This window comes from Coffea arabica, chromosome 4c (assembly GCF_036785885.1).
Source record: "Coffea arabica cultivar ET-39 chromosome 4c, Coffea Arabica ET-39 HiFi, whole genome shotgun sequence".
Classification (NCBI taxonomy): Eukaryota; Viridiplantae; Streptophyta; class Magnoliopsida; order Gentianales; family Rubiaceae; genus Coffea; species Coffea arabica.
Genome location: NC_092316.1, coordinates 27,073,812 through 27,093,278, shown reverse-complemented (window position 1 = coordinate 27,093,278; position 19,467 = coordinate 27,073,812).

Genomic DNA, 19,467 nt, shown 5'->3' with positions numbered 1-19,467 from the left:
ATGGCTCTTAAGTATTCTAAATGAACTCAAATATTTCATAGATTGGGTTTTCTAATAACTTAACAGCTATGTATCTTTATCGTATTAGACATTAGCCCCAAATAATCCTTCGACAAAATTTAAGGAGCCACAATTTCACGGAGAACTCGCATATATTATTTGCAATAGTAGCATACTAATCACATGGCAAATTGGTTAAACTTATCTCTCCTCAATTTTGAAAACTCTGCTCGCGGTTTAGAGTGTGAGAAACCGTAATTTTTCCCATTTTCTAGGTTTTAGTATTTTTCATGGTTTGTTTTCTGCATTTTCGTGATTAGGAAAATTTCTAGATATTTTTAATGAGCAGATATAGTTTTTGGATGATTTTTCTAGTATCGAATAGGTTTTGAGAAATTAAGAGCGTATACCGAACGTGGGACCCACTAGTGCGAAAAGTTCGGAAAAATTCGGCCAACTAGGTTAAGTTTTGGATACTGGGTTTAAATTATCGGGTGTTAAGAGATAAGTAGAGGTTGCTATTTGGATTGGTTTGAGAGGAAACAAAAAGATAGAGATGCATTAATTAAATGACAAGTGTCACCATAGGATTGATTCTTAAGTTTGAACACTATTCACCCTTTTACCTTTTGGTTAAAATAACTCAAAATGGGACCAAAAATCACTCCAAAATTCACTCCTTGAAACCGGCCCTCTTGACAAGAAGAAAGAGAGAAACTCTCCAAGTTCTTGATTCCATCTTGCTCCAAATCATCAAAACAACCACTTAATCTTACTTTTGTTCCATAAAACCTCTTCACTTAGTGTTTGTAAGGTGTTTGGTGAAGTTGTTTGGAAAGCTAAGGTGGTTAATTGCTCTCTCTCTTTTTTTACCAAGGTGAGTGGTGAAGGACTCCTTTCCTCCCTCTAATAATGTTTAATTCATGCTTGGTGATAGTATGAGATGCAAGTTTATGGATTAATCTTCATTTTTGGTTGAATTGGTGAAGTTTTATAATTATTGGTGATTTTTCTGATTTAATATGAATATGATTATGTGAGCATGTATGATGATTGGAATTGGTATGTAATGAAGCTAGGAGGTGGAAAAAGTGGTTAATTGCAAGAAATTTCTATTTTGGAAGAAAATTGAAAAACTAGGGTATCAAAGTTATACATTCTGCCCGGTATTGTAGCTCATAGTTAGAGGCCGAATTGGTCTTGGATTAAAACATGAAAGTTTTAGGGAATGATATTTTAGAGATGCCTACAAAATTTCAGGTCAATCGGAGTGGCGTAGCTTGAGAAAAGTCAAAATTACCCTTGTTGTCCTGGTTTTACCCGAATTTGAGAATTGCGTCTGTAATTGGTTATTTTGGTTAGGAATGCTTCAGAACTGGTTATTGAGATCTTTTGATGAAATGTATCCCTGTTTCTAAGCTTTTGGATGGCTTTAGAATTACTGGATTTGGACTTAGGTAGCTTGTTTTATGATGTTTACACCAGAATGCGTTTTGTGAATCTGTTTTTCCGGTTCTGGTGTAGTATCTTGCCTTTTTGACCTTGTTACACTCGAAACTGGACAGAGTTGCCTTCTGGAACATTGTAGCCCTATCTCTTAGCTTCGAAACGGTGGGTCTTGCACCTTAATCCGATAATCGTAGTACCTTCGGTGCCATTACCGCAAAATGAGGTCAAAAACTGTTTTTTCAGGGGTAAAGCTAATTCCATTTCCGGATTTTTCTGGTTTCCTCTAATGCTTGTATATGCTTATGGAACCCTATTGGGGTCGTATTTGGCATTGGTTTATGACTCGTTATCGAGTCTCATTGTACTTTTTGCATGTTTTAGGGCGTGACGGTGGTTCACGACGTTCTTTTGATGGAAGTGCATGAAACACCATTTGCAAGCTTGGTGAGTGTACTACTCACTTGTGTGTTACTATATGGCTTTGATACTTGAACTTGATGCGTTGAATGTTAAATGATTGAAGTGAGAGCGTACTTTATCACTCTCACTTATTGCTTATCATGTTATTGGAATGTTACATGAAATGTTACATGAAATGAAAGTACTTGACTTGGTGTCATTTGGACGAGTATCCAACGACCATGATTGTTACCATTGAGCTCAACCCCATTGGTAGTTGATTGAATCGAGCCGGCAAGGGTTTGGTCGTGCCAATTAATGAACCTTGGGGACTGTTATGGAATCTTGTAGTATGAGAGACTCTCGATTCCGGTTTACTCGAGTAATACCACAGTGCAAGTGTTTGGAGTTCGGGCCCGGTAGGGGAATGTTAGGTGGAAGGAATGGAAGTAAAGTGAAGTCTACGGTTGGTTACTTTTAAACATTGACGGAGAGTCAATGAGATCCGATCAAGAATGTAAACGAGGAAAAGGGCTTTTGAGAGCCGCCCGTATCCTTTTATCATCATTATTGATGTGTGTCTTTATTTACTTTTGATGAATTGGACTGAAAAGCTTAATGTATCTATGAACTTGGTTGCTTGAGTAGTATTATCTCACTGGGCAATTAGCTCACTCTATTCCTTTTGTTTTCCTTACAGGAAAATAAATACTTTTGGACTGCAATTGATATTTGGTTGCCGAATTGAGCTAGTTGGACATAACTTTTGTATAGCTTATTTACTGAAACCCTAAATGTACTTTTGGTCCGTTTCTCTTTTGTTTTGGCAAACCATACATGTATCCACTTTGGATTGTAAAATACTAAAGTTCAAGATGTGAATGTTCGCTTGATATTTGGTTGGGTTCTGACAGGTCGATTACTACTCATGGCCGACTCCGGATTTTTTTTTTTATTTTTTTATTTTGACATTTGGACTTGTTTATGCGCGTTTGTAAGTTCCGGAACGCAATAGATAGCTCTAAACTGCACCGTTAGTCCTGGCGAGAGTTGGGCAGGCAGTCCGCTAACCCCTTTGGTTCGTCTTAGGGGAAGGTGGGGCTGTCACAGGTGGTACCAGAGCCTAGGTTTGAATTAGCCTGGGTGTAATAGAAATGCTCGATTTGAGGGTTCTTTGTTTATGGCCTTTAAGCTTATTTATGGTTAATTGCTCGTTTGGTGTAGGATGGCCGGATAGGGTGAGCCTAGTGATAGTCCTCCGGGCGAGAGACCTCGTGAAGCGCTTCCAGTGATCCCATACCAGATTCGGCCAGGAGGGGCCGTGGTTCGTTGGAGCCCGGCTAACCGCCTCAGACGGTGTGAGTGTCGCCATAAGTATACTTACCCTAACGCTCTAGTGTTGGCCGTGGCCGAGAAGCGTAAGGAGTTGGCCGGAGAGAATGCTCGACTTGAGGCCGAGGTGACCCAGCTTAGGGCGGCCAATGAGAGACAGGCCGAGCATATTAAGGGGCTAGAGTATGACGTACTTGAGGTCGAGGATAGGGTTGATGACCTCTGTACTCAGCTTAGGGAGGCGCGTGAGCGCGAGTCTAAGAGAGCCCGAAAGGTGAAGATTCGAGCCGCATCGATCTTAAACCTCTGCGCCGAGGTGGTCGAGGGGGTAAGCGACGAGGACTCATGTGTGGGGGCCGAAGCTGGGACTGGATCTACCCCGTCGAGGGGGTCTACTAGCCCATCGACGGACTAGGTCTCGACTCTTAGGTTTTTGGGATAGTTTTGTTTCTTGTGGATAGGGATAGGGAAGAGCCTTAGCTAATCGTTTTGTACGTCTAGATTAGCTGCGTGTATATTTCTTTTGATGAGGCCATTCCCTTAGGGATTATCCATGTTTGTACTTGACTTGACTGCTTGTTGCTAGGTGTGTTGTTTGCCTTGATTGGAATGTATATATCTGCTTGGAAAAGTTTTGGGTTTTACTTACATGTATTTTTTATATTGGTTTAGTACAATTGCCCAGACCAAGTAAAATTTATGGAAGGAACACGTAGTGGACGGGGACGTGGGCGCGGAAATAGACAACCCACACCGGATAGGGGTACTGGGGAAACCTCATCTGGACCTAACCTTGACCCCAATGTGCAAATCGCTGCTGCTATGCAGCAAATGACCAACCTGCTAGCACAAGTGGTGCAGCAACAAGGCCAAAACCCAAACCCTAATCCTGGAAACCCGGGCAACCATGTTGAAAGTGACGATAGGGCACTTGAGCGGTTCCAAAAGTTTGCACCACCGAAGTTTGTTGGGGGACCCGACCCGGATGTCGCCGAAAGGTGGCTTGAGAAGATGATAGAAATTTTCGCTGCCCTGCATTATACCGAAGAACGGTAGGTGACTTTTGCCGTTTTTCAGCTGGAAGGGGCGGCCCGTTCCTGGTGGAATGTCATTCGGCAAAAATGGGAACGGGAACAAACGCCCAGGACTTGGGTAAATTTTATGAGGGAGTTTAACGCGAAATTTTTTCCTCTTCTAATTCAGGAGAGGAAGGAAGATGAGTTTATTCGACTCTGCCAAGGGGATCAATCCGTAGCGGAGTATGAAAGCCAATTCACGCGCTTATCTAAGTTTGCCCCTGAGTTAATTGTGATGGAACAACGGCGGATCAGGCGTTTTATTCAGGGCCTGAATGTGGAAATTCAGAAGGACCTCGCGGTGGCCCAGATTAACGCTTTTAGCGAGGCCGTTGAGAAAGCCCAACGAGTAGAGAGTGCCAGGATCCAAGTACGGAACTTCCAGGCGAAGAAGCGGGGTTTTCCTGGAAGCAACTCTGGACAAGGGGATAAAAGTACTCCCTCCAAGTTCGGACGAGGAGCTGGAGGTGGACGACAGACAGGTTTTGACAGAGGGGCTCAGTCCAGGGGTGGCTCAGCCGGAAGAGGCCAAGGCGGGAACTTCCAGAAGGGTTCCGGTTCGGCATCCCGTGGGCCTTGTGGATACTGCGAAAAGCCGAATCACTCCGAAGATAGTTGCTAGAAGAAAGGGGGCAAATATCTGCATTGCGGAAGCGCAGACCACCAGCTTGCTACCTGCCCACTTTTAAAGCAAGACGGAAAGGGGGCTCAAACCGTGCCAAAGACCAATGCTGGACCAGTTAAGGGAGATGGTCCAAACCTAAGGTGCCAGCTCGAGTGTATTCCTTAGAGCCCCAACAGGTCCCAGATTCTGCGGAGGTCGTAGAAGGTACGATCCCTATTTTCCACCGCTTTGCTAAAGTTTTAATTGATCCTGGTGCCACCCATTCCTTTGTCAACCCTGCTTTCATGTGTGGCATCGATATAAAACCTGCTAATTTATCATACGACTTAGAAGTTAGTACACCTACAGGGAATCAACGTTTGGTGACTAGTATGATTTATAGGGATTGTGAAATGTGGGTAGGAGAGAAGAGATTGTTAGGGGATTTGATAAGTCTGGCCATCAAAGGATATGATATAATTTTGGGTGTGGACTGGTTAGCCAAGTATAATGCCCAACTGGACTGTAAAACGAAAGTGGTAGAATTCTGCATCCCTGGTGAGGCAACCTTAAGGTTGGATATAAGAGGTCGGTTAGCCTCATCTGCTTTGATTTCGGGCATTCGGGCTAGGAAACTGCTAAGTAGAGGGGCGCAAGAATTTTTAGCCTTTCTGATTAATACCCCCACGGATAAGTTAAAGGTGGAAGACGTGGCCATAGTAAAGAAATTTCCGGATGTATTCCATGATGAGTTAGTAGCTCTGCTTCCGGAAAGAGAGATTGAATTCAAAATAGACCTGCTACCGGGATCCTCACCTATCTCAAAAACACCATACCGAATGGCTCCTGCTGAGCTCAAGGAGCTAAAGTTGCAATTATAGGATGTTTTGGAGCGGGGATTCATTCAAGAGAGTGGGTCTCCTTAGGGAGCCCCTGTGCTGTTTGTGAAGAAAAAGGACGGTGGGTTGAGGATGTGTATCGATTATCGGGGCCTGAATAATATTACGGTGAAAAATAAGTATCCACTCCCCCACATAGATGAGTTGTTTGATCAGTTGCAGGGAGCGGTGGTCTTTTCGAAACTGGATCTCCGCCAAAGGTATTACTAGTTATTAATCAGGAAGGAGGATATTCCGAAAACCGCTTTCAACTCGAGATATGGGCATTACGAGTTTGCAGTTATGCCCTTTGGACTAACAAATACTCCTGTCGCTTTCATGGATTTAATGCATAGGATTTTTAAGCCCTACCTGGATCGATTTGTTGTAGTCTTCATTGACGACATTCTAGTCTATTCCAAGACACGTGAAGAGCATGAGCAGTACTTGAGGATTGTCTTACAAACCCTAAGAGACCATCAACTATACGCCAAGTTCAGCAAGTACGAATTTTGGCTAGAGAAAATTTCTTTTCTGGGACATGTAATTTCTCAAGAGGGTATTTCAGTTGACCCGGCTAAAGTAGAGGCTGTGACTAATTGGAAGAGACCAGAAAATCCCACCGAGGTCCGTAGCTTTATAGGGCTGGCTGGATATTACAGGCGTTTCACCAAGGACTTTTCCAAACTGGCCGGTCCCTTAACCGACTTGACAAAGAAACATGGTCGGTTCCTTTGGAATGCCCGAAGCGAGATGAGTTTTCACGAACTAAAGAAAAGATTGACCATAGGTCCAGTGCTAGTCTTGCCAAATGGAGTGGACGGATTTGCTGTGTATACTGATGCCTCACGAGAAGGCCTGGGTTGCGTGTTAATGTAGAACCGTAATGTGATCTCTTTTGCCTTTAGGAAGTTGAAACCCCACGAGCAGAACTATCCAACCCACGATCTGGAGCTAACTGCCGTTGTTTTCGCTCTTAAAAAGTGGAGACATTACCTATATGGGGTAACCTTCGAGGTTTACTCCGATCACAAAAGTCTGAGGTACCTCTTCTCACAGAAGGAATTGAACATGAGGCAACGATGATAGATGAAATTTTTGGAGGATTACGACTGTACCATCAACGACCATCCAGAAAAGGTGAACATAGTGGCCGATGCTTTGAGTCGCAAGGTGCAAGTAGCCGGGTTAATGATTAAAGAGTGGAATTTACTCGAGTCGGTTTGTGAGTGGAAACTCTGCCTTGGGAGCCATAAGATGATTTTTGGCAATATTAAAGTGACTTCCACTCTCTTGGAGAGAATTAAAGAAGCTCAAAAGGAAGATTCACTAGTGCAGAAATAGGGAGAGAAGGTGGGAAAAGGAGAAACCACTGATTTCAATTTTGGTCCTGAGAGTATTTTAAAATACCGAAACCGAATAGTGGTGCCGAAGGATGAAGCGTTGAAAATGGAGATTCTAGAGGAAACCCATCGATCCAAGTATACAATTCATCGGGGTAGTAGCAAGATGTATCAAAACCTGAAAGGAACCTATTGGTGGGATAATATGAAGAAGGAAATCGCTCTGTATGTGCAAAAATGTCTTGTTTGCCAACAGGTTAAAGCGGAGCATCAAAAACCATCAGGCTTGTTACAACCCCTTGAGATACCCGAGTGGAAATGGGAAAACATCACCATAGATTTCGTTTCAAGTTTACCGCAAACGCAACGATGACATGACGCCGTTTGGGTAATCGTCGACCGGTAACCAAATCGGCTCACTTCCTGGCAGTAAACATGAAATATTCCATGGACAAGTTGGCCCAACTGTACATGGACGAGATCGTAAGGCTACACGGCGTTCCAGTCAGTATCGTCTCTGATCGAGATCCACGTTTCGTATCTCGATTCTGGCAGAAATTTCAAGAAACTCTAGGAACGAAACTCAACTTGAGCACGACCTATCACCCTCAAACGGATGGACAATCGGAGCGAACAATCCAAACTCTCGAGGACATGCTACGGACTTGCATTCTGGATTTTGGAGGCAACTGGGGTCAACACATGACCTTAGTAGAGTTTACATACAACAACAGCTACCATTCGTCGATTCAAATGGCTCCATATGAAGCATTATATGGACGAAAATGCCGGTCACCAATTTACTGGGATGAAGTTGGCGAGAGAAAGGCATTAGATCCAACCACTATTCCATGGATGGAAGAGGCTCGAGAAAAGGTCAAGTTGATATGGCAACGACTCCAAACTGCTCAAAGCCGACAAAAGAGCTATGCGGACAATCGAAGGAAAGACTTGGAGTTCGAAGTTGGAGATCGTGTTTTGCTCAAGGTTACACCGTTACGGAGCGTCACGGCGGGTAAAGGAAAGAAATTGCAACCGAGGTTCGTTGGACCCTACAAGACCCTTCAAAGGGTAGGAGCGGTAGCGTATCAATTAGAGCTGCCGTCCAGTCTCTCTCGAATTCATGATGTCTTCCACGTCTCGATGCTCAAGAAGTACTATCCCGACCCCTCCCATATCTTACAACCAGAGGAGATCGACGTGGACGAATCGCTTGCTTATGGAGAAAAACCTGTCCAAGTGCTCGACCGGAAAGTCAAAGAGCTAAGAAACAAGCAGATTCCGTTGGTAAAGATACTGTGGAGAAATCATGGGGTAGAGGAAGCTACCTCGGAGATGGAAGAAGAAATACGAAAGAAATACCCTGAACTTTTCGTGAGTTAAGGTAAGAAATTTCGAGGGCGAAATTCTTTTAAGGGGGAGAGAGTGTGAGAACCCGTAATTTTTCTCATTTTCTAGGTTTTAGTATCTTTCATGGTTTGTTTTCTGCATTTTCGTGATTAGGAAATTTTCTAGATATTTTTAATGAGCAGATATAGTTTTTGGATGATTTTTCAAGTATCGAATAGGTTTTGAGAAATTAAGAGCGTATACCTGACGTGGGACCCACTAGTGGAAAAAGTTCAAAAAAATTCGGCCAACTAGGTTAAGTTCTAGATATTGGGTTTAAATTATCGGGTGTTAAGAGATAAGTAGAGGTTGCTATTTGGATTGGTTTGAGAGGAAACAAAAAGATAGAGATGCATTAATTAAGTGACAAGTGTCACCATAGGATTGATTCTTAAGTTTGAACACTATTCACCCTTTTACCTTTTGGTTAAAATAACTCAAAATGGTACCAAAAATCACTCCAAAATTCACTCCTTGAAGCCGGCCCTCTTGACAAGAAGAAAGAAAGAAACTCTCCAAGTTCTTGATTCCATCTAGCTCCAAATCATCAAAACAACCACTTAATCTTACTTTTGTTCCATAAAACCTCTTCACTTAGTGTTTGTAAGATGTTTGGTGAAGTTGTTTGGAAAGCTAAGGTGGTTAATTGCTCTCTCTCTTGTTTTACCAAGGTGAGTGGTGAAGGACTCCTTTCCTCCCTCTAATAATGTTTAATTCATGCTTGGTAATAGTATGAGATGCAAGTTTATGGATTAATCTTGATTTTTGGTTGAATTGGTGAAGTTTTATAATTATTGGTGATTTTCTGATTTAATATGAATATAATTATGTGGGCATGTATGACGATTGGAATTGGTATGTAATGAAACTAGGAGGTGGAAAAAGTGGTTAATTGCAAGAAATTTCTGTTTTGGAAGAAAATTGAAAAACTGGGGTTTCAAAGTTATACATTCTGCCCGGTTTTGTAGCTCATAGTTAGAGGCCGAATTGGTCTTGGATTAAAACATGAAAGTTGTAGGGAATGATATTTTAGAGATGCCTGCAAAATTTCAGGTCAATCGGAGTAGTGTAACTTGAGAAAAGTCGAAATTACCCTTGCTGTCCTGGTTTTACCCGAATTTGAGAATTGCGTCTGTAATTGGTTATTTTGGTTAGGAATGCTTCAGAACTGGTTATTGAGATCTTCTGATGAAATGTATCCCTGTTTCTAAGCTTTCGGATGGCTTTAGAATTACTGGATTTGGACTTAGGTAGCTTGTTTTATGATGTTTACACTAGAATGCGTTTTGTGAATCTGTTTTTCCGGTTCTGGTGTAGTATCTTGCCTTTTTGACCTTGTTACACTCGAAACTGGACAGAGTTGCCTTCTGGAACATTGTAGCCCTATCTCTTAGCTTCGAAACGGTGGGTCTTGCACCTTAATCCGATAATCGTAGTGCCTTCGGTGCCATTACCGCAAAATGAGGTCAAAAACTGTTTTTTCAGGGGTAAAGCTAATTCCATTTCCAGATTTTTCTGGTTTCCTCTAATGCTTGTATATGCTTATGGAACCCTATTGGGGTCGTATTTGGCATTGGTTTATGACTCGTTATCGAGTCTCATTGTACTTTTTGCATGTTTTAGGGCGTGACGGTGGTTCACGACGTTCTTTTGACGGAAGTGCATGAAACACCATTTGCAAGCTTGGTGAGTGTACTACTCACTTGTGTGTTACTATATGACTTTGATACTTGAACTTGATGCGTTGAATGTTAAATGATTGAAGTGAGAGCGTACTTTATCACTCTCACTTATTGCTTATCATGTTATTGGAATGTTACATGAAATGAAAGTACTTGACTTGGTGTCGTTTGGACGAGTATCCAACGACCATGATTGTTACCATTGAGCTCAACCCCATTGGTAGTTGATTGAATCGAGCCGGCAAGGGCTTGGTCGTGCCAATTAATGAACCTTGGGGCCTGTTATGGAATCTTGTAATATGAGAGACTCTCGATTCCGGTATACTCGAGTAATACTACAGTGCAAGTGTTTGGAGTTCGGGTCCGGTAGGGGAATGTTAGGTGGAAGGAATGGAAGTAAAATGAAGTCTACGGTTGGTTACTTTTAAACATTGACGGAGAGTCAATGAGATTCGATCAAGAATGCAAATGAGGAAAAGGGCTCTTGAGAGCCGCTCGTATCCTTTTATCATCATTATTGATGTGTGTCTTTATTTACTTTTGATGAATTGGACTGAAAAGCTTAATGCATCTATGAACTTGGTTGCTTGAGTAGTATTATCTCACTGGGCAATTAACTCACTCTATTCCTTTTGTTTTCCTTACAGGAAAATAAATACTTTTGGACTGCAATTGATATTTGGTTGCCGAATTGAGCTAGTTGGATATACCTTTTGTATAGCTCATTTACTGAAACCCTAAATGTACTTTTGGGTCCGTTTCTCTTTTGTTTTGGCAAACCATACATGTATCCACTTTTGAATACTTTTGTATGCCACTTTGGATTGTAAAATACTAAAGTTCAAGATGTGAATGTTCGCTTGATATTTGGTTGGGTTCTGACAGGTCGGTTACTACTCATGACCGACTCCGGATTTCTTTTTTTTTTGTTTTTTTTATTTTGACATTTTGACTTGTTTACGCGCGTTTGTAAGTTCCGGAACGCAATAGATCGCTCTAAACTGCACCGTTAGTCCTGGCAAGAGTTGGGCAGGCAATCCGCTAACCCCTTTGGTTCGCCTTAGGGGAAGGTGGGGCTGTCACATAGAGCTATTCACAACTACATAGTTCTTACTTAAACTGCTATTTCATTCAAATTCTAGGTCTAAACCCACATTTTTGGGTAAGAGATGGCATATAATCCATTTACCATTGAACGACTAGTAAAATTATTCAAGATGTGACGGCCCCACCTCCCCCTAGGGCGTACCCCAGGGTTCGGCGGACCGCCTGCCCAGCTCTCGCCGGGACTCAGTCGTTCACTACAGTCCTCAAATAAATAAAAGATAAATCTCAAATATAACTCAAATGTTCCAACATTTTCATATCAAAAGCGAAGCGTCCACGCTTCCACTGCGCCACTCTGATCCATGATCCCAATTCTTATACAAGAGGAATTCCATAACAATAAAATCACAACAAGCCTTCCTTCGCCATGAGCCCTGTGGAGGGGAATAAAATAGTTTTGGGGTGAGCTAAAAGCTCAACGAGTAACCAGAAAAATCAGTAATCAAATCGGTTTCACAATAGTTCATTTCAATGATGTCATATATCAATGATGTCATAAATCAAATGATAAGTCTAGAAACAACTACAACATTTGCAAAACAGTAAATATGGAGTATCAATAATTCAAGAAACATTTACAATGGAAAGCGATAGTAACATTCATGAAAAAGATACGTTCGTTCTCCTGACATTTCCTCCTTCCTTCAAACTTTTGAAAAATGCATTTTCGTTTCTTTTATAAATAAATGCCTCGTTCATTTGGTCATTCATTTCATTCACCAGACTCCACCAACCTCCACCAACCTACAAAGGTAATACTCGAGTATACCAAACGTTCACCCAAGTCCCTAATCGCCCGACCGAGACCGTTTCTGGCTCGAGACGACCGGTAACAAAGGGCAATGGCCAGTTCAGCCCAAAAGGCTTACATCATGCACAACTAGCATTTCAATAATTAAATCCTTGAAAATTGCACAGTTATTTAGGTCGAGTGCGATAAAGTACACACTCGCCTAGAAAGCTCGTTTTGGAAATCATTCAAAACACTTAACACGTTATCAATCAATAATACAAGTCATGAAGTAAAGAAAATATAGCAAATAAGGAACACTCATATGCAAGCACGCATGATATGCAAGAAAACAGTTCAAAAGTAACTTTGAAAACTGTTTAAAGGTAAATAATGCAAGAAAACGGTACAAAAGTAACTTTGGAAACAGTTCAAAAGTAAATAATGCAGGAAACGGTTCATAAATAACTTCAGAAATAGTTTGAGGTCACTCACCTCCATGGCTCAGAAACCATCCATCATATATCATTGCCTTGCTCAAATCCAAGTCTTAGATCACAAACTCAAAGCAATCAAACCCTTTAAAACTTCGGACAGCACTTCCCCTAAATTTGCTTACTTTCCCAGCCATCATGGCTTCATTATATCTTCAGCCAGTCCCAAAGGTACACACACAACAACAAGTTCATCCAATAGCCATTCAGCAAGCTCCAAGTAATACGAGTACAATTCAAGCTAGGGAAAAGTTCGGAAATGAAAGTTAAGCTCAAAACCATAAAACAGTTTTGACGTCATTTTACGGTAATGGTACCAAAGGCGTTACGATTGTCGGATGAAGGTGCAAGACCACCGTTTCGAAGCTAAGAGACAGGGCTACAATATTGCAGAAGATCACTCAACCCAGTTTCGAGTGTAACCAGGTCAAAAATGCAAGAAACTACACCAGAACCGAAAAAACAGATTCACAGAACGTATTCTAGCGGAAACATCATAAATCAGGTTATCCAAGTCCAAATCTAGAAATTCTAAAACCAGCTGAAAGCTAAGAAACAGGGATAAATTTCATTAGAAGGCCTCAACAACCAATTCGGAAGCAATTCCAGCCAAAACAACCAATTACAGGCGCAATTCTTACATTCGGGTAAAACCAGAACAGCAATAGTAATTTCGACTTTTCTCATTCCACACTACTCCGATTGACCTGAAATTTTGTAGACACCTTTAAAATGTTATTCCCTACAACTTTCATGTTTTAAGCCAGGCCAATTCGGCCTCTATCTATGAGCTAAAAATTCGGGCAGAATGAAGAACATCAAACCCTAACTTTCCAAGATTTCTTCCAAAACAGAAATTGTTTGCAATTAACCACTTTTTCCAGCTCATAGAGTCCTTAAACATCATTTCCAATAATCATATATAGACACACAATCATGTTCATATTAAAACAGAAAAATCCCCAATAATTATAAAACTTCACCAACTCAACCAAAAATCATAATATAATCCATAAAGTTGCACCTTATACCACCACTAATCATGATTTAAGCATCAATTAAGGAAGGAGAGTGGTTCCTCACAACTCACCTTAGCAATAGAAGAGAGAGAACAACTAGGCACCTTAACCTTCCAAATAACTCCACCAAACAACTCACAAACACTAATAGAAGAAGTTTTATGGAACAAATGCAAGATTAAACGGTTGATTTGAGAGATTGAGCAAGATTGGAGACCAAAATTGTGGAGAGTTTTCTTCCTTTCTTTGAGCAAGAAAGCCGGCCAAGAGAGCTTGAAATAAGAGCTTATTTTGGTCAATTTTTTGATATTTATTTGGTAAAGGTAAAGGTAAAGTCAAATGGTCAAAGTCAAGAGTAAATTAGATGGTGACATTTGTCACCTTTAGGTTTAAAACTTATCTTTTTGTCTCTCCAATACAAATATCTTAACACCTTGTAAAATAATATCACTTAATACAAAATTCTAACAAGTTGTCAAAAATATAATGCATTTACCACACTTGCGGGTCTCACGTTCAAAACGCACTTCAAAATTAACGTGGACTAACTTGGATCAAGAAAATGATTTGGAAACTATATTTCCTTATAGAAATGTATAAAAAAATTAATATATTGAAGAAAACAAACTTAGAGACAAGAAAACAAAATAATGTCGAGAAAATATATAAAAATTTTCGGTTTCTCATACTCCTAGTTTTCGGGGCGTCACACAAGATCTCACTACTGGTTCTTCACTTTTAACTTTCAAAAGCTAGACTTGGTCCTTTCGGTTCTACTTTTCAAAATTTAGTCATGATTCCCAGTCACATCATAATACAACATACTAAATTCTTCCCAATTTGCAAATACACCATTGAATGAAATATCTGGTACTTGGGTACAAGAATCTGGCAAAAGGATAATTCACAACTCAGGCTGGCCAGTCCCAAGTGTAAATCACCTATATTTGAGATTCCTACCCAACATACATATCTAATTCCCTTAGCAATAGTAATTAGTTCAACACTTAATAGGTCATTCCCCAAAATTCGAGAACCCTCTCCCAGCGTGAGCTCATTAAGAGCTCTGATACCACCTGTGACGGCCCAGTCCCACCTAGGGCATACCCTAGAAATTAGTGGACCGCCCGCCTAGCTCTCGTCAGGACTCATTCACTAACATTAACTTCAGAGATACATTACCATTGAACAACTAAACATTCACCCTTAAGTACAACTCCAATCAGCTTAAAACATAAATTTGTCCGATAAAAGAAACAAAATACATGTTCTAAACATCTATTCTTAATATTACACCAACTCAAAACAAAAGATTCAACCGTCTCAAAATACAAAGGGAACCATGACTACAATATATACCCACAGTGATGGATCTTCCCAAAATAACTTTCTAATTCAATTCAATCACTCTTCAATCTCCAACTCCTGTAAAGAAAACAAAGCTAAAGGGCTGAGCTAAAGCTCTGTGAGGTTTGCCAAGCAAGTAACATTTAATAAACACTTAAATCAGTATAATTAACCAAGTAGTGCACATTTCATTGTACAATCACTTTCATTAAACAATTGAGGAAACACTTCACTAAACAATCATTTTTAAAAAGATACGGTGCTCGCATTTGAGCCACTTCAATGTCATTGAGCATTCATTTCAGTGTCAAGAGACACTCATTTCACTGTCATTGTACATTCATTTCAATATCATTGTACATTCTGCCAATTCACCTTCTTATGTTCTCCAAAACAATAAACAATCCCCTACATTCAATAATCAGTTCAATAATCTCCCAACCTCATGGTAATACTCGAGTATACCGAAACATTTATCCAAAGCTACCGTCCTACCCGACCAAGCCCTTTGCTGCCTCGAATAGTCCGTTGAACAGAGGGTTTTGGGGCCCAGTTCAGCCGATGCGGCGAGGCACACATATGGCTTACATTCATGCGCACTTACAGTAACATTCAGTCAATTATCGACCTTCAAACTCAACTAAGTCGAGTGCGATGAAGTACACCCTCGACTTAGAAGGTGAGAGACAGTTGAGATACACTTCACAATGAATCATTTAGTAATAATTCATAATAAGTACATTTGTCACATAATTGCATTTACGTACACATAAACAATTAAACACATAAATTCGGAAAACACTCACCCAATTATTCAAATAATTTACTCTCGAGCCTCAGGTCTATTTCCTGGCTCACAGCTACTTCCCGAGACAAGTTCATAATTTCGAAGTAAATATATAATTTGTAGATATTCAGCTATTATTTGTTATCCTATTATTTAAGTTATTAAAATCAAGTTTGACTTTAAGTATAAAATATATTCAGTAGTTATTCCATATTTCATTTCGAGACTTATTGATTTTATCATTTTATACCAAGAAATGTACGTATTTTTCAAGTTTATATTCTAGAATGAATAAAAAATTTATATATTATCACTTATCACTTGTTACTTTATGATTTAAACTACTAAAGTCAAGTTTGGCTTATAAAACAAGGTATAACATATTTCATATTTATTTTACATTTTATTTCAAAATTTATTCACTTTATTATTTCAAACCAAGAATTATACATATTTCCCAAGTTTATATCTTTATATAATATTTGAACCAGGAATATATCTTTCTCAATCCAATATTCATTAATTATGACATATAGATACTCCATTTGTTCCCTTTTAAATCAACTAAACTCTAAGTTATTTGTAAATTGCATTTTGTTCCATTACACTCCTCCCTCAAATTTTATAGTTTTTAACATATTTATAAAGATTAAGTGATTAGAAGCCAATTTAGGTATATAACTATCATGAGTTTCCTCTCATTTGTTTTAATTTAACTCTACTCGTGGAACAAGATATAGTCGTTAAATCTCATAGCAACCTTAGCTATCATTTATGAAAGCTTACAGGGTTGGAAATTAGATGAAATGCTGTTCAAAAATAGGTTTCCTCACGGCTAGCATTATAGCAAAATGCACTCGGGAAATAAAAGAAAGCAATGAGGAACAATGAAGATGGCAGCTTTGCCATCCTCTAGAGTTTTGACTATAACTGGAGCTACGCTCATCGGATTGAGGCGAATTTTATAGCTTTTCGAAGTTAAGACACAGACATACATTTCTTATGAAGACATCGACACCTAGTTCTTACATTTTTAGGGTAAAAAATGGACGGTCAAAAGCACATGAAAAACAGGTCAGGAAAATTAGAGTTTTTGCGCAGTCAGGAGTGCTCTGGCCAACTCGTAAGCTGAAATGATCCAATTAATCTGAAAGTTTGCAGGTAGAAAGTTAACTCAAATCCCTATAACTTTCATGTTTTATCCAAAAGCTGATTCAATCTAGATTATGGAGAAATTCGCAGCCCAAGTTGATTCCAAAAACAGGGCAGAACTGAAATTCACCAAATTGTCTAGTTTTCTTCCAAGTTTCAACTCCCAACTCTCTCAGCCAACAAGGCTAAATTTCCAGCAATATTACTTCAGATTTTCTTAACAAAGTTCCCCTTTTACTTGCTTAAAACAGTAAACACTCAGCTTATACTCTGTCCAACCTAAACTAAAGCAATTAACATACAATTTCAGCGACAATTTCACTAGTAACCACAACTAATTCTGTCATCAGCTACAAGTAAGTTCAACAATTCGGTAGTTCGAGCATGAAACTGTTTCCTCACTTTTCTTCATTTTCCTCGCTCCAAACTTAACATGCAGAGAGCAACTAACATACCACAAAGTATTTTAAGCTGGAATATTATGTTTTCAGCCAAGGAATCAAAGAAAAAAAAAACTATTTCCCTCTAATGGCTAAAGCTGGAACATTTCCAGCAGCTTTCCTTCAACATTTCCAGCTCAAACTTCCAACTTTTCACAAGTTTTCCCGCTAAACCTCTTATAAACTTAAGATAAATATATATTGCATGCATTTCTTGACATTATTCTCCAAAGAAATATTGATAGTAAGCTGCAATTTCCAATCTTCACTCTCGATTTCTGCAGTTTTCCTTTCCAATAGCTTTCGGTTGCTGCACAGAATTTTCCCTCAGCCAAGAACTCATTTTTCCTAGCTAAATTCACATTCTGCTTCTATATACATTCAGTTATACTAAATAAGTGAGTGGTTGTTACAAAATCTTACCTCTTTTCCTTAGAATTCGGTAGTTCCAGCCTGCACTATTTCTGCTTCGGTTCCTCAAGTTTGCACCAACTTCTCCCGTTCTCCTTGCGTTACTCGTTCTTGATTATGGTTAGCTGGTGATGAAGCTAGCCAAATTTCTCTCCCACTCACACTCTCAGTATTGTCCAAGTGTATCAGCAGATGGTTTTCCTTGTTTCCTCTCGGTTGTTAGGTTGGACAGAAAAGAATTGAAACTTGCTTCTCCACTCGGCCACCGGCCAAACATTTTAACAAATAGTTTCTCTAGTTTTCTCTCGGTTGCCGCTTGGACTTAGCAAATGTTGGCGGCTAATTCTCTTTGGCAGCTGACTTAGCAGCTGTTAGTCACCGTCCCGACTAGTAAATCAGGTTCTATGTGTTTCTCCTCTCTTTACTCACTTATCCCTCTGTTTAGAAAACTTTAGAGTTAGAAGAAAGAAATGTTACTCAGTGGTCAATTCTTCATTCGGTGCCACAGACTTCAAAGTTCTCCACTCAGTGACCAACTCTCCTGAAATTTCCTCCATTCGGTTCTTATTTAGAAATCCGATGACTTGCTTGCTGGCTGCATGATGGTTTATTCGAAATCCTATTTGCTTGCTAATAGTCCGTAATATATATATATTTTTCTAAAATTTCAATTTTATAGGAATCCAATTATACATTTAATTTAATCATTTATTATATATAATGTTTCTAATAACAAATTAAATGTAATGGGATAAATTCAAAGTGTACACATAAATTTCCGAGTTCTCACAAAAAATCCCTCCAACCCTCTCAAATCAAGGCCTCAATCCGCTATCTTCACCAAACTTGAAGAATTGCGAACGTGTGAGGACCCAAAAATTATTTTATTTTATCTTATTTCTTTGAATACATTTTCTTTACTTTACTTAATTTCCTTAATTTCTCATATATTTTTATAATTGAGTCAAGTTTTAAATCATTTTCCAGGTATAAGTTAGTGCATGTTAAATTCTTAGTGCATTATGGTAGTAGGACCCGCTAACGTGGTATGTGCGATAAATTTTTAAAGATTAGGAGGAGTTTTGTGCAAAGGGATATTATTTTATAAGGTATTATGAGATAATTAGGGGTTGGCTAGATATTTTAGTGATTGGAAAATAATAGAATCAGGATTAACCATGGCAAACCATTTGTCACCAAAGCCTTGGGCCATTGACTTTGACTAAGACCTTTCTTAGCCTTTTGTTAACCAAAAATTGACCAAAAATCCTATCATCTTCTCCCCTCTCTTGGCTGACCTTCATGAGCAAGAAAAGAAAAAGAAAACTCCATTTCCAACACAAAAAAAAAAATCCTTGCTTGATCCTTGAGTTTTCACCTTAACCTTGCAAATCAATCCATAAAAGTTGAATTTGAGGTAGGAGGAAGAACTTTGATGGAGAGTTTTTGGAGAAAGAAGCTTGTGGCTGCTTGGTCTTCTTTGAGTTTCAAGGTAACAAAGTCTAGAAACCATCTCTTGTCATTTAACTTGCTTTTGAGTGGATTTAAGGGTTAAATTAGGGTGGTATTCATGGAAAATTTAATGGTTCATGCGGTGGATCAAAATTTCCAGATTTGATTGAGGATTTCCAACTTTGATGAGTTCATTTCAGTTGTGTTATGATTTATTAGCATTAGCATATGATTTTCCAGCTTTCCAATGCTTGTTTGGCTTTATAATAGAAATTTCCAACTTGTGATTATGAATTTCAGCATAGGGTTTAATTTTTCTAGCTTGAGTAGGTGATGGTTATACATTATGTATATGCTTGATTTAGTGACTTGTTGG